General features: G+C 28.6%; 1 protein-coding gene across 5 annotated transcripts in view; it reads right to left on the bottom strand.

Annotated features, from left to right (window-relative positions):
• The window catches only part of LOC142325983 (tubulin polymerization-promoting protein homolog), a 136,564-nt gene extending 128,220 nt beyond the window's left edge, over positions 1 to 8,344 (bottom strand). For 2 of the 5 annotated variants that reach the window (XM_075368003.1, XM_075368004.1), the window contains exon 1: positions 8,210 to 8,344. The gene's annotated coding sequence lies outside the window, so the exon portion shown is untranslated. The remainder of the gene's footprint in view (positions 1 to 8,209) is intronic. The other 3 variants (XM_075368005.1, XM_075368006.1, XM_075368007.1) reach the window with 2 other exon arrangements.
• Between the last annotated feature and the right edge of the window lie 6,858 nt (positions 8,345 to 15,202).

The following is a 15,202-nucleotide window of genomic DNA, read 5'->3' as shown; positions in this document are numbered from 1 at the left end:
AATAAACGTTACACTATAATTCATTATTTGTGTCGTTATCAATAGTTTGTGTAGTTATCTAGTTGCACTTAAAAATGATAACGTCAAAATAATTAAGTGTATTTTTATTCTCCTAAATTGACTATGTTGCTAACTCTAACTTTCACCTCTTCCTCGTGGAAACGATAAGAATTATTTAAAAGATAAAATAGATTCCAAATATAAATTTGGTGATTTGTATTATTCACAAAAGTGGAACCCTAAAATAAGGTTTTAAAATAAATATCTTATTAAAATGTTTACAAATTATAATTTTTTAAAGTGTTACCCTCAGCGATTAATTAATTATAAAAAAACGTTGATGTAAACACCACATGACTTCCTTGTACGCCTATTAAATTACATATATACTTTATTTTTTAAATGCAAAGTACATAAAATTTTATTTCATTTAAAAACTTCTGATTTTTTTATTGTTATTGAATTATTATTTATTGTACATTTTTTTTTTTACAATCAGAGGTTAATAATTAAATCTATATGTTTAAATTAAAAAAGTTAAAAAAAGAAAAGGAGATGTCTGATTTGAACCGATGCGCCTTCCCCCTGTAAGATAAAAATATTTCATTGATTAAAATTTTATTTGGATATAAATCTGGAACAATGAAAATAAGTACCACTAATGATATAGCATTGAAAAGCTCTCAATGTGGGCTTATTACTGCAGTTAATAAAAAGTCAAAAATCCAAATTTTTTAGATTTTGGATTTTTTTAAACATTTTTGGTTCATTCGATTACAATCAAAAGAGAAGGTGCATAACTAGATGTTAAATAGTCCTAAATCCAAAATTTCAACATCCTATGGCTAATCGTTTTTTTATTTATGCGAGATACGTACATAATAAGTACGTACGTACAGACGTCACGCCGAAACTAGTCAAAATAAATTCAGGGATGGTCAAAATGGATATTTCTATTGAAATCTGAAAACCGAAATTTTTCGCGATCACAATTACTTACTTCGTACAAGGAAGTAAAAAAAGGAAAAATATGTTTTAATTGTTAAGAAGAGACTATGAAATATTTCCGTTTAAAAAATTTCCTTTTAAGTTATTAGGTAAAATTGTACGAGAACATCAGTGGAACGTTCTCAAAAAAAAAAAAATAATAATAATAAATAAAAGGATCAAAATCGGTCCATTTTTTGATGTGTTACAGGTGAATATGCATTAAATAATACATATTGGTCGAATTAAGAACCTGTTCCATTTTCTGAAGGCAGTTATAAAAAAGGAAACTTTACTATTTTATACTTTCTAATAAACCTAAGTAACAGAACTGCATTTCAAATGCATAATACAGCTGTGCTTTACAACTGTAAAATTAAGCGATAAAATTGTAATAAAAAATTTTACTTCATTATATTTATAATTACACAGTTAATATTATTTATTTATTGTTGTATTATTAGTTCGTTCTAAGGTTCATTGAATCGGATATCTGGTGAATTACGAAAACCAGTACAAATTATTACAGTCTGTAAAAAAAAGAAATTGTAAATGCAGAAATTAAAAATTTTTGGGTTAAATTAACGGGCCTGTATCAGGAAATTTTTAATAGACTGAGAGTGGTAGGCTTCCAATGAATATTATAATATAGGTAAAGATGAATAATTAATGAGTGAAATTCATATACATCCAGGATTAATTTATTTGTTGATGGAAGTTAAAAAGAGTAGAAAAAAGGTAATTGAAAATATTATTCGTGAAAAGTACTAGCGAATTTTTAAAAAATGTTGCACAGTTCTGCGCAAGAAGACCAACTTGTTATTTTATTTCGTTTCCTTTTGAAAAAGTATCAGTTCATTTTAATCTAAAATTTTACAAACAAAAAAATAACTATGATGCATAAAAAATAATTACACATCAAAAACGCACTGTAATAAAAAAATTTAAAAAGTACAATAAAAATTTCAGTACTTGGAAAAATATATCGTATTTAATTCAACAATAGATACCGCAGATAAAGAAACGTCAAGGTTCCAACTTGCAGCAACATAACGATCCACGCTTCTAAATTGCCCCGCTCAATTTTTTGACCTTAAATTGGGCATAACTCCAGAACGACTCAACCAATTTTCACATGCACAACATCAAATGCACTACTAAAGCATATCTAATTTTCAATTAAATTAAGTAGTTTTTGAGATTTCCCGAACCATAAAATTTTATACATAGGCCTGTAAATAAATATATAAGGAAACCGCTTTCCTTTAAGTGAATGATATTTTTGCGCTTCTCATATCTCAAAACATACAGAAAATTAATTTTCATCCCCCACTCACACCACGAGGACGAAGGTAATACGGTACTTTTCTAGAAAAGTCGATAAAAAGATAATTTATATAAATAAATCAACGATTATCAAATTCAACATTTCTTAGATTAAAATTATAAGGGCACAGAAAAATATCTTCATGATTCTAACAGTATAATTATTTATAAATAAAAACTATTTTGAGTTATTTGTTAGTTACAGTAAACCGAAAGGATCGCGTAACGTACGTAATTAGGAATCTTAAAAATTAAATTTTTATATTTTTCTTTGCAACACGTTAACCTAAATTACATTCCTAAATTATATAAGTTATGTATTCTAACTCGGCGGATTGCGCAAATGATTGATAGTCTATCAGAATTTAACCCGTAAATTTCAATTTAATGTCTTGGTAATACTTCACATCAAATAAAAATTTACTTCGTTCAAAACACAAAATTATTATATTTTCCAATACAATGCGAATTTTAATAAATTTGAATTTAGTTTTTTTGTTTTTTTTATTTGGTATAAATCATAACTTAACACTGTATTTAAACTGGCTTAATTTGATTTTAATTATTAATATTATTACAACTGGCATGCAGTAATATTACTCAGCTGAGTAATATTACAGCTGATTTCTTAATGTATTTCGATCTTAACATACATTATATTTCTCCAACCAGTTTTCCAATTACTGACGGGTCTGAGTGTGTGTATATATACGCAAATGCAGTTACTACTACCGGCTTGCCAGGTCTGACGTAGCTGCAGATGTAGTGTAATTTAAATGTAAATGTACCGGTAAATATGTAATCTGGAACAGACTCAGGTCGACCACTCCTGAGTAGTATGGTTAATTGAAACCCAACCGCTAAAGAACTATAGTATCCAAAGTATCCATAGTCTAGCATTCAATCCGTATAAAAGGACTTTCCAAGAATTAGAAACTTAGAACTTTAGACTTAGAAAATCAGCTGATTTTGCGATGACGAGTTTAACCACTAGACTAACCCGGCGTAACTACATCAAAATATTAATATTTGTAATAAGACAATTATTTTATTTTGCTTCTTTCTTCTTCTTAATAAAAATGAAAAGTCAAACAGTTGTTAGTATCATTATCACGAAGAACCTGCATTATAACTTATTTTAATTAATTATTCAAATTTTTTTTTGTAATACAATGTTTCTGTAACTGTCAATTTTTCTTTTAATTGACTAACAATTCTTTCTAATATTAATCTGGATTACTGGGTCACTTTTTATAATTTATTAAAACATGATCTGTAATTATATTTAATAGGATAAATTAGGATTTCATTTAGGATTTTCTCTAATAAAATAATCTTAACTTAGTTTCTATTTCATACTTTCGAGTTATTGCCAGCAAAATACTGTTGTAAGTTCTATATTTTTAATAAAGTAATTTTTTTAAACATGGTTGTTTTATGGAAAGTTATTTTATGTACTTTATAATGTCCGTGAAAATATATATTTTATTATACTATTCTGGCTTTTTAATACTTTAACTAGCTTTTTCTCAAAACTGTCATATTAGGCTTACGATGATATTTTACTGGGTGCGCGATATTTTAGTACTTCATTCGCTATATAATAATAACAAAAATAATACATCTACAATACTCTTTTTACAAGGTTAACATATCCAGGTTAACTGATGACACTCGATTAACAATTTTATTATTTTAAATAGTGGTACAATGGTAAAATATTAATGGTGGTACAATATTAAAATATTGACTAATTAAACTTTTTTTTTTAATTTGTCTCACAGCAAGTTGGCTTATAATATGTAATTAGCTCACATTCAGTCATCCATTTCTGAAAGAGTGTGATTAATTTACCTCTGATAAACAAAGCATACTTTTAACAGAAACTTTAAATTCATGTTGAAGATATTTATTTTATTCAGGATTTGAAATAAGATTCTATAAACGCCTATTCGCATAGCTAGTTGACGATAATACTGAATTCTGTTACAGAATGTAACAGAATTTGCAATAATACAAATCATTCACTCACGATTAAATATATTCAAATTTAAATGAATTCATCATAGAATCTTACAAAGTAACTTGTACATGGGAATATAAAAATGGAAATTTGTAGCTTATGAAAAATGCCATTCCAGATCGGGATTCGAACCCGAGACCTCCTGATGAAAGATTGAGACACTATCACTCCGCGACGGAAATCTGTGATTTTATATTAGATATTTGTTTTCAGTTTTAAAAGGCTTTCTATAATATATAGAAAACCAACGACAAACAGACTTAATAACATTTCAAACCACCCAAACTCATAAATTTTCGAGTTTTCATAGGATGATAATTACAGATACTAAATAAACCCATGTCACCAAAAGATCACACAAAATAATTTTAACTGTCTAAAATCTCTTTCATTATTTGTTGCCTCAACGCAAAATGTACACGAAAAATACGTTAAGTTTACATATACAAATTTTAAAATACTATGTACAATGGAGCCTTTTGAATGAAATAAAACAAACTCACTTAGCAAACAAAATAGAAAATATGTACTGACTGCTTCAGCTTCACAGTTTTCTACATTGGACAAACAGAACGCAGTTAAAAGATCCAACGGTCACAAAAATACTTCACAATTAACGTTTGCCGACCATTTTATAGATGTAAATCACAAATTCACCAAAATTAAAGTTACTGCCGTGTTCATATTCCGTAGAAAATAACTACATCTTAGCACACTTGAACATTATGAAATAGAAACTTCTTTCAGTTAACACGTTCTTGGAATCCGTGTTTAATGGAGAGGAGGACTCTCTTTCCTGCCTGGTGGCTGTACAGAGGTGTTTATCCTAATGCCCAAGAGCGCCGAGATAAACTCCTAATCTTTCTTAATAAACATACATTATTATATTTATTCTGTGAAGATAAAGTACAGTTCCAAGTTTAAGTAACGATAACCCTAAAGTTGATTTTACATGGAATTCAACTTATCTTTCTACAGTGTACTTTTGTAGCTAGGAATCGATCAACGGCACTAATTTAAAGATTAATCAATCCCAATTTAGTCATCGTCTGGAAAATACCACGATCAAACGAAATTTAGATCATAGGTTTTACATTAAAACTAGTAAGGTTTTTGGTTTTAAGATAAGTAAGGATGTCTTACACTTCATTGGTTGTACCAACAAATTTTAAAACGTGTAAGTTTTTTTTAATAAAAGAGATATTATAGATAATTATTTAAGTTGTGATAAAATATATATTACACATATTGCGCGCGCGTTTGTGCGTATTTTTGTAACTGACTACATTAGCACACAAGAATAAAACTACTTATAGACAAACTCGATAAAAAAAGATGTGTGTGTGTGTGTGTAACGCGCTCACGTTTGTGTTTGTACGTACTAGTGTATTTTTTTTATTCGCTGACTACATTAGCACACAAAAATCTAACTACTTATAAATTAGAAAATCAGTATAAAAATAAAGTTAAAAGAAAGGTAAACATTTACAAATTCCTAAGTAAACAATGCTTGAAAAAAAAACACATTTTTCTTTTGTAGACTAAATATTACTTTAAAAAAATTACACAATTCTTTCATTAACTCTGATCCTACATACTTTGTAATGTTCATGAAGCCTACATAAAAAAATTTAACAGATATTTACGCGATCATAAACTTAACAAATTGTTTTACTAAAGTTAAATATATATGACAGCGTAGTAATAGAACGTTGTACCTGTTGAAATAGATCCGCAAAAACAGACAACAGTGTGCAAGCGTAGCGCATATTGTTACAACTGAATGGACTGTATTGTCTCATAAACATTTTATTTGATACATTTACAAGCGTACCCACCAAGTTTAAGATTTTAGATTATTAGGCCTCGAAATACAAATAATAATTTTGGGTAGATCTAATCCAATCCAGTTATTTACCTTTTTGAGAGCAAAAATGTAAAAGTTAATGGAAACAATGCATTATAGTAATAAGTAACAAATAAATGCAACAAATTTAGAGTAAGCTGAAAATTTCGATTAGAATCAATATTTTTAATTGAAAAAAAAATTAATAGAAGACATTCTGGGAAAAATTTGATAAGATAAAATTTTAATAATTTTCAAACAGCATAAAACTCGTGAGAATAATATTTTTTTCATTAAATTCAGCCCCATATAAAATATGATCCTTCATCCATTTGTATTTCCCCACGCTTAGGATCCTGACATTTAAAATTCAGTAGCATCAATTGTAGAGACGTAATTACACCTAATTTAAATATTTTTGGTTTAACCAACCTCGAGTTATTAATCAAAGTAGAAGCAAATACATACATATAAAAAACATGCATACGAACAAAAAATAATTTCTATTTTCTTTAGTTCTATGAACCCTGAGTTAAAAAATGTATCCCCATATTATAGTTAACTAACTGTCAGATAATAATAATGAAAAAAACAAGCAGCAGAAAAAATACACAAGGAAAAATAAAGATATAATTTATTGTTGATATCGTTCAAGAGCAGTGTAAAGAATTATTTATCAATGAACGTGTTAACTATTACAACGTATTAGGTCATGATGTAATATAGAATACTAACTATTAACGTAACATGAACGAAACTTTGAAAGAATGCTTAATAAATAAATTTCACAATCTTTTATGAACAAAATTTATAAAAAAATTAAGTATTTCTACGTGTTTAAATTACTTAGCCTTTTTCTTAAGGACGTTTATTTTTGTTATATTACGAAGGTGATTTTAAGTGTTAAAAAAAACATTAATATTCACAATTACAAAAAAAAAACGATATTTCTTCAATTTAAATTGTTTTTTTTTTTTTTTTAAATAAACATTTTCTCAATCAAAAATATTACATCTGAATTAACTGCAAAAGACAAAACATTTAATTTTTACCTATGACTAGATTTAATTTTCTTATTTAGTTTTGTCAAATATATTGAAAAACGTATTAAAGTAAGAAAAATAAAACAAATTAAAAAAAAAAAATCACCAGAGAACTAATATTAATAAATTCACAATTATAAGCCCACTTTTGTATCAACTGGTCAGCTCGTTATCTTTAATTTACTTATTTTCTCTAATAACAATAGGCTGTCATCATTACATTTGTATATAATAATGAGAAATGAGTTTTGTAGCATATGAAAATGACAAACAGACTGGGGGGATTTGAACCCTGAACTTCTCGTATGAGAGACAGAAATGCTATCTCTTGATCGTGGAGATTAGCTAGATTGACAAAGTATAAGTTCATCATGCATTTAAATATTTTCCAATCTCTGTGTTTTTAAAAATAAAATGAAGATTATATGTTTAAATTAGTGATGGATAAATAAAAGAAATTTCATATCTTTTAAATAAAAATTAACAACAAACGATTTTAAAATTATGTTCATTGCAAAACCAAGCTATAAATTTTAGTTACGTTGATTACTAAACGTTTTTAGTTATTTAAATAACTCCATGTGTAATTACTTTTAGATATTTAAAAAAAGAAACTACGTAATAATAAACTGCGTATAGTAGTGCAAAAGAGACTTTATTAAAATAATTATTCACTGCTTGAAAAAAATGCACCAACTATAAACTTATTGGATGATCAAATCTTAAAATAATGTAACACTTTCATAAGGGTGTATTATTAGTTTACTTTATAAAATTATAAGCTATTATTTATTTAATCATCTTCGAAGAGGTTAATCAACGATATGCTTAAAATGAATAATGATTTTAAAAATGTGCGAACAATGAACTATCATCCCTAAAATGAAGGGAATGAATCGGTTCAGGTATTTTGTGAATGGAAATTATATATCACTGAATCTTATCTTAATTTATATATTAATTAATTAAAATTATTTCACTTACTTATAGGTTATGTGAAGTCGATAGCTTCCAGAGGAAGTTAAATGATAATATGTAATATTGTAAACAAGTGACGATTAAGACAGAACCAAAATAACAGTGATGTTAACAGAATAGCGACGACTGGTGTCGGTGTGATGCTGAATTCTGGGAAGAGGGAGCTTTAAAAGGGATACTACTGCGCATGCTTTAACTTTTCGTATTCGCAGCAACAAACGGGTGGGGAGTTAAAAAGAATACCTATTTCTGATAAATCTCACAGACATCAGCTGCTCTCTCAATGTTGTCTACTGTTATAACCACAGTAAGGTTCCTATTCCATGCACTTCAACAACCCTCTTTATGTCTTATACACTATTCATACGCGTAAAATGAATACCTATTATGTATACTGAATAGAAAATAGTCAGGTCTTGTTAAACAGTATACTAAACTGAATAAAATTATTTCATGAATTAAATTTAGATATATCTATTTAAATCATTAATTATATTTAAATAATAATTTTTTAAGTAGAGATTTTATTAAAGAATTCTAAATAGTACATTAGTTTAATGAAAAAGAAACTTAACTATTGTCACTTGCATACGAATAAAAAAAACCATTTAGATTTTTTGCCCCTGGCCCTAAATCCTCATCAAAAAAGACTTCTTGATATCCTGAAAAATTAAAACTTTGCAGACGAGGTTTTTTACCCCTATATGTACGTGTGTGTGCGCGGGCCTGTGTGTGTGTCAACAGTTTCGGAGAATGCCTAAAATTTCTCGCTCAATTTATGGATTTCTTTTACAACGAGTAAATACACCAAAAAAAGTAAATAAAAAAATAAATTTAAATAGAGATAAAAAAGGTTTCCAATTTAGACAATTTTTCTTTAATTATACTTTAAGATAATCTGTATTTACAAAAATTGAATAAAAATGTTTGTTAGCGTAACATAATTCAGATTATTTAATTAGCACTTTTTAGCTAAGATTTCGGTTCTGTTTACATACCAGTCGTCTGAAAAAACATTCTATACTTTGAAAAATGATTTTCATTGAAAAATACCTGCATAGAATTAGAATTTTTTATTTTAATTTTTTTATAATCTGCTATTTTCATGATTATTTTCAGACAAATAAAAACTCTTCAAATAAAAAAATGATGAATAATAATGGAATAATAAAATTTGCAATATTTTTTTTTAAATATAATTTAAAAAAATTTTGGATGGGAGCTCTTATGTTAAAAACATTTTATTTTTTTGCTTTTCTCATCAAGTATAAATTCAACAAAACATATTAAGGAACTAAAATTTTTAAAAAATGCAATTTTAAATGAAAGTTTGTGGAAACTTAAGAAAACATGTCCATTGTATAAACATATAAAAATGCTTCCTATTCCGTCTATTTTTTAATTACTTTCTCATCTAGATAGCGCTGTAGCTCTAGAAGGGATAGTATTGTAATCGACCCAATTTGGATATATGCGGTTTTTATCAAATCTTGACGTTTTGACACCTAAGGAACCCAAAAAACAGGATGGAAATATTCCGGATGTTAATGTTCGTATGTGCGTTCGGTGTTGGGCTCTACATCGCCATATTTATCTCCAGAACTACTGGACCGCTTTTGATCAAACTTGATCAGATTACTTTTATATACAGGACATAGATGCAATTAGATTTTGAACTTAAAAGGTTAAAGGGATGAGGCTGTAGAGCAAGTATCTCAAGATTTCAGTATCCCAAGATTTCCTCAGTATCTCGAGATTTCGCATAATTAAGGTCATTCTTAGGCACATGGTTAACAATTAAAAAATAACAATATCTGAAAAAAAACTTTTACAAAATCTCACCTCTACCCCAAAAAATGCTGTTGTAGTCGATGTTATTTTGTGACGTCACAGGTGAGCGGTAGAATTAAATAATGAATAATATTTTAAGTGTAAAAAAATAACTTAGTCTGGCTGGGTTTCGAACGCTCGGTTGACTCAGTTCCTGGTGCGTTAAACCTCACGGCTACACCAGCTGCAAACCGTGCAATCGAAAATTTTTATGTTTTTTTGCCTTCAGTCATTTGACTGGTTTGATGCAGCTCTCCAAGATTCCCTACCTAGTGCCAGTCGTTTCATTTCGGTATAACCCCTACATCCTACATCCCTAACAATTTGTTTTACATATTCCAAATATTGTCTGCCTGCACAAGCTTTCCCTTCTACCTGTCCCTCCAGTATTAAAGCAACTATTCCAGAATGCCTTAAAATGTGGCCTATAAGTCTGTTTCTTCTTTCAACTATATTTTTCCAAATGCTTCTTTCTTCATTAATTTCCCACAACACCTCTTCATTTGTCACTTTATCCACGCATCTGATTTTTAACATTCTCCTATAACACCACATTTCTAAAGCTTTTAGTCTTTTCTTCTCAGGTACTCTCATTATCCAAGTTTCACTTCCATATACTCCAAACATATATTTTCAAAAATGTTTTCCTGACGTTTAAAATAATTTTTGATGTGAACAAATTGTATTTCTGACTGAAGGCTCGTTTTACCTATGCTATTCGGCATTTTTTATCACTCCTGCTTTGTTCGTCTTTATTAATTCTATTTCCCAAATAACAAAATTCTTCTACCTCCATAATTTTTCTCTTCCTATTTTTATATTCAGTGGTCCATCTACATTATTTTTACTACATTTCATTACTTTTGTTTTGTTCTTGTTTATTTTCATACAGTAGTTCTTGTGTAGGACTTCATCCATGTCGTTCATTGTTTCTTCTACATCTTTTTTACTCTCAACTAGAATTACTTTATCATCAGCAAATCATAGCATCTTTATCTTTTCACCTTGTACTGTTACTCTGGAACTAAATTGTTCTTAAACATCATTAACTGCTAGTTCTATGTAAAGAATAAAAAGTAACAAGGATAGGAAACATTCTTGTCGGACCCCCATTTTTACTATGGCTTCTTACTTATGTTCTTCAATTATTACAATTGCTGTTTGGATCTTGTAAATGTTAGCAATCGTTCTTCTATCTCTGTATTTGAACCCTAATTTTTTTTAAATGCTGAACATTTTATTCCAGTCTACGTTATCGAATGCCTTTTCTAGGTCTATAAACGCCAAGTATGTTGGTTTGTTTTTCTTTAATCTTCCTTCTACTATTAATCTGAGGCCTAAAATTGCTTCCCTTGTCCCTATACTTTTCCTGAAACCAAATTGGTCTTCTCCTAACATTTCTTCCACTTTCCTCTCAATTCTTCTGTATAGAATTCTAGTTAAGATTTTTGATGCATGAATAGTTGAACTAATTGTTCTGTATTCTTCACATTTATCTGCCCCTGCTTTCTTTGGTATCATAACTATAACACTTTTTTTGAAGTCTGACAGAAATTCCCCTTTTTCATAAATATTACACACCAGTTTGTATAATCTATCAATCGCTTCCTCACCTGTACTGCACAGTAATTTTACAGGTATTCCGTCTATTCCAGGAGCCTTTCTGCCATTTAAATCTTTTAATGCTCTCTTAAATTCAGATCTCAGTATTGTTTCTCCCATTTCATCCTCCTCAACTTCCTCTTCTTCCTCTATAACACCATTTTCTAATTCATTTCCTCCGTATAACTTTTCAATATATTCCACCCATCTATCGACTTTACCTTTCGTATTATATATTGGTGTACCATCTTTGTTTAACACAGTATTAGATTTTAATTTATGTACCCCAAAATTTTCCTTAACTTTCCTGTATGCTCCATCTATTTTACCAATGTCATTTCTCTTTCCACTTCTGAACACTTTTCTTTAATCCACTCTTCTTTCACTAGTTTGCACTATCTCTTTATAGTATTTCTTAATTGTCGATAGTTTCTTTTACTTTCTTCATCACTAGCATTCTTATATTTTCTACATTCATCCATCAGCTGCAATATATCCTCTGATATCCAAGGTTTTCTACCAATTCTCTTTATTCCGCCTAAGTTTGCTTCTGCTCATTTATGAATTCCCTTTTTAACAGTCTCCCATTCTTCTTCTACATTTTCTGCCTTATCATTTTTACTCAGACTTCTTGCGATGTCATTAAAAATCTTCTTTATCTCCTCTTCCTCAAGCTTCTCTAAATTCCACCAATCAATCTGACACCTTTTCTTCAGGTTTTTAAACCCCAGTCTACATTTCATTATCACTAAATTATGGTTGCTATCACTGTCTGCTCCAGGGTAAGCTTTGCAGTCGACAAGTTGACTTCTAAATCTTTGCTTAACCACATGATATAACCTATCTGATACCTTGCAGCATCACCTGGCTTTTTCCCTGTGTATATTCTTCTATTATGATTTTAAACTGGATGTTGGCCATTACTAAATTATACTTCATGCAAAACTCTATAAGTTGGTCCCCTCTTTCATTCCTTTTGCCCAACTTATGTTCACTCACAACATTTCCTTCCTTGCCTTTTCCTTTTCCTTGCACTCCAATCTCCATTATTAAATTTTCATATCCTTTTAGATGCTTAATTGTTTTGTCAATTTCTTTGTATAAACACTCTATCTCATCATCGTAGGCATATAGACATTAACAATCGTTGTCGGCTTAGGTCTTGATTTTATCCTTATTACATTGATACTATCACTATGCATTTTGAAAAACTCTACTCTCTTACCTATCTTCTTGTTCATTACAAAACCTACTCCTGCCTGCCCTTTATTTGAAACTGGGTTAATTATTCTAAAATCACCTGACCAAAAGTAGTTTTCCTCTTCCCACCGAACCTCACTAATTCGTACTACATCTACACTTAATCTATCCATTTCCCTCTTTAAATTTTCTAACCTACCAACCTTTTTTAGACTTCTAACATCCACGCTCCGATTAATAGAATGTTATTTTTTAATTTTCTGGTGACCCCTTCCTTAGTAGACCCCACCTGGAGATGGGGGAACTAGTTTACCTTTAGAATATTTTACCAAGGAAGGCTTCTTCATCTTTGTTACATGAAAATGCAGAGAGCTACATTTTATTGGAAAAAAGCAGCTGTAATTTTCCATTGCTTTCAGCTACACAGTACTCAGAAAATTGAGTGATGTTGATATGACCATTTAAGTCCTCCTGACCTACACCCTTAACAACTACTGAAAGAGCTGCTGACCTCTTTCAGGAATCATTCCTTAATCTGGCTCTAAACAAATAGTTCTCATATATGGTTGCACCTTCGGTCCAGCTCCTCTGTATCACTGAGCACTCAAGCCCCCTCACCATTGCCAAGGTCTCATGATTCAAAGAGGGAGTTGTTTTATATAAGTTGTGAAATTATATTAGTTTAGTCAGCACCAACCATTGCCGCTAGTACATCACATCCGCGCAAATTAGATATGATATGCATGCCCACTTTAGTTAGAATCATTGAATTAAATAGACGAAAAAATATTATATTTAAATAAAATGATAAGTATTTTAATTTAAGTTCTTTGTGTGTGTGTGTGTGTGTAAGCTGTGCATCAGAAAAACCCCAGAGTTGTAGGACTTTCCCTACAATTGTATTGTCAGATTTTTTTTAAAAGAATTAATAATTTACTCTATAATAAATAATATTATTAAATTACTCTAATAATTTGCTTAACTATAATAGATTTATAATCTCTTTTACTTACGATATCAACTAGAAATTTTGTTTACACATTTTTTATAATACCTTTAGATATTAAACCAAACATTAAAAAATAAATAATTTAAATTTTCAAAATGGTGGTGATTAAAAATCTTTAATGCCAAACTTTTTAAAAAGTGTAGTTATTTAAAGAAATAAAATACGAATATTTTTAATGCTTAAGAAAATGCAACTCTTTATTATGATGTAAAGTAACACTGACTAACTTTTCTGGCAGAAAATATTTGTTTTCAGCTGTTATAAATTAAGAAGTAGTGGAATGTGCAATAATAATCCGGTATAATTTGTTAAATAGTAAAAATGAGATTTTTTTAAGGTAGTTTTTAAAGCTTACTGTAGTATTAATGATTTTGAATAGCTGCCATTTTAAAACTTTAAAAATGTATATTTTTTATGCACTATTAAAAGATCAAATAACGAAACATATCAACCAAATTGGGCTTAACATCTTACCTAGATGAGAAATTATTTTATTTATTTTTTTTTTTACAAAAATTATGTGTAAAAAATGAAAAATTTTTAGGTCTATATTCAATGAAAATTTTTTCATTGGTCTTAATATATTTAAACTTTATTTGAAATTTGGCACAACTTTTTTTTATAAATACTACTTTTTTTTTAAGGGTTCCAACTCCGCTTGATGAAATTGTTATTTTAAAAATACTTTGTAATGGACAAAAGTGAATTATCAACAGATTCCAACTGTTCTGTTAAAAAATGAAAATTTTTATTTTTAATGAAAACTGTCAAAATATTTCAGATGAATTCAATATTCACCATTATTAGACAAAGATTAAGTATTCAATTTTTGCTTTTCATGGTCAACTGTTAACTAATTGATCTTGAAATCTCAGCTAATTTTTTATACAGTTTGAAAAATAAAATACTTTTTGTAAATTAATTATTCCATCACACATACACAACACACATGCGCATGGTGTGTGTGAGTTTATAAATTTATTGTACAGTAAAATAATTGTGCTAGTCAATATTTATGAGAAACTTTGATACACTGAGAAAGTTTAGTTGTTTTTAATGAATTTTTTTGTAACTCTCCAAAAATCCAAACAGTTCATTGTAATAAAAAAATCTTTTCTTTATTTTTTTATAAAAGATTATGTGTAATTTCCAGATTACACATAATTTTGTTAAAAAAAATATTTTTTTATCTTTTTAATTTTAAATGAATTTTTTAACGAAATCTACCCTTTAATATTTCCTAAATCAAGTAAACTAATTTATTCTATGAAGAAAATTAATGATTAGTTCACAGGTTTTGTTTAGAATAAAGTTCAGATTTACTTAAAAATTTGTATTAAGTCCATGTGCAAGAGTCA

This window comes from Lycorma delicatula, chromosome 6 (genome assembly GCF_047948215.1).
Source record: "Lycorma delicatula isolate Av1 chromosome 6, ASM4794821v1, whole genome shotgun sequence".
NCBI lineage: Eukaryota > Metazoa > Arthropoda > Insecta > Hemiptera > Fulgoridae > Lycorma > Lycorma delicatula.
This window is presented reverse-complemented; position numbering and strand designations above follow the sequence as displayed.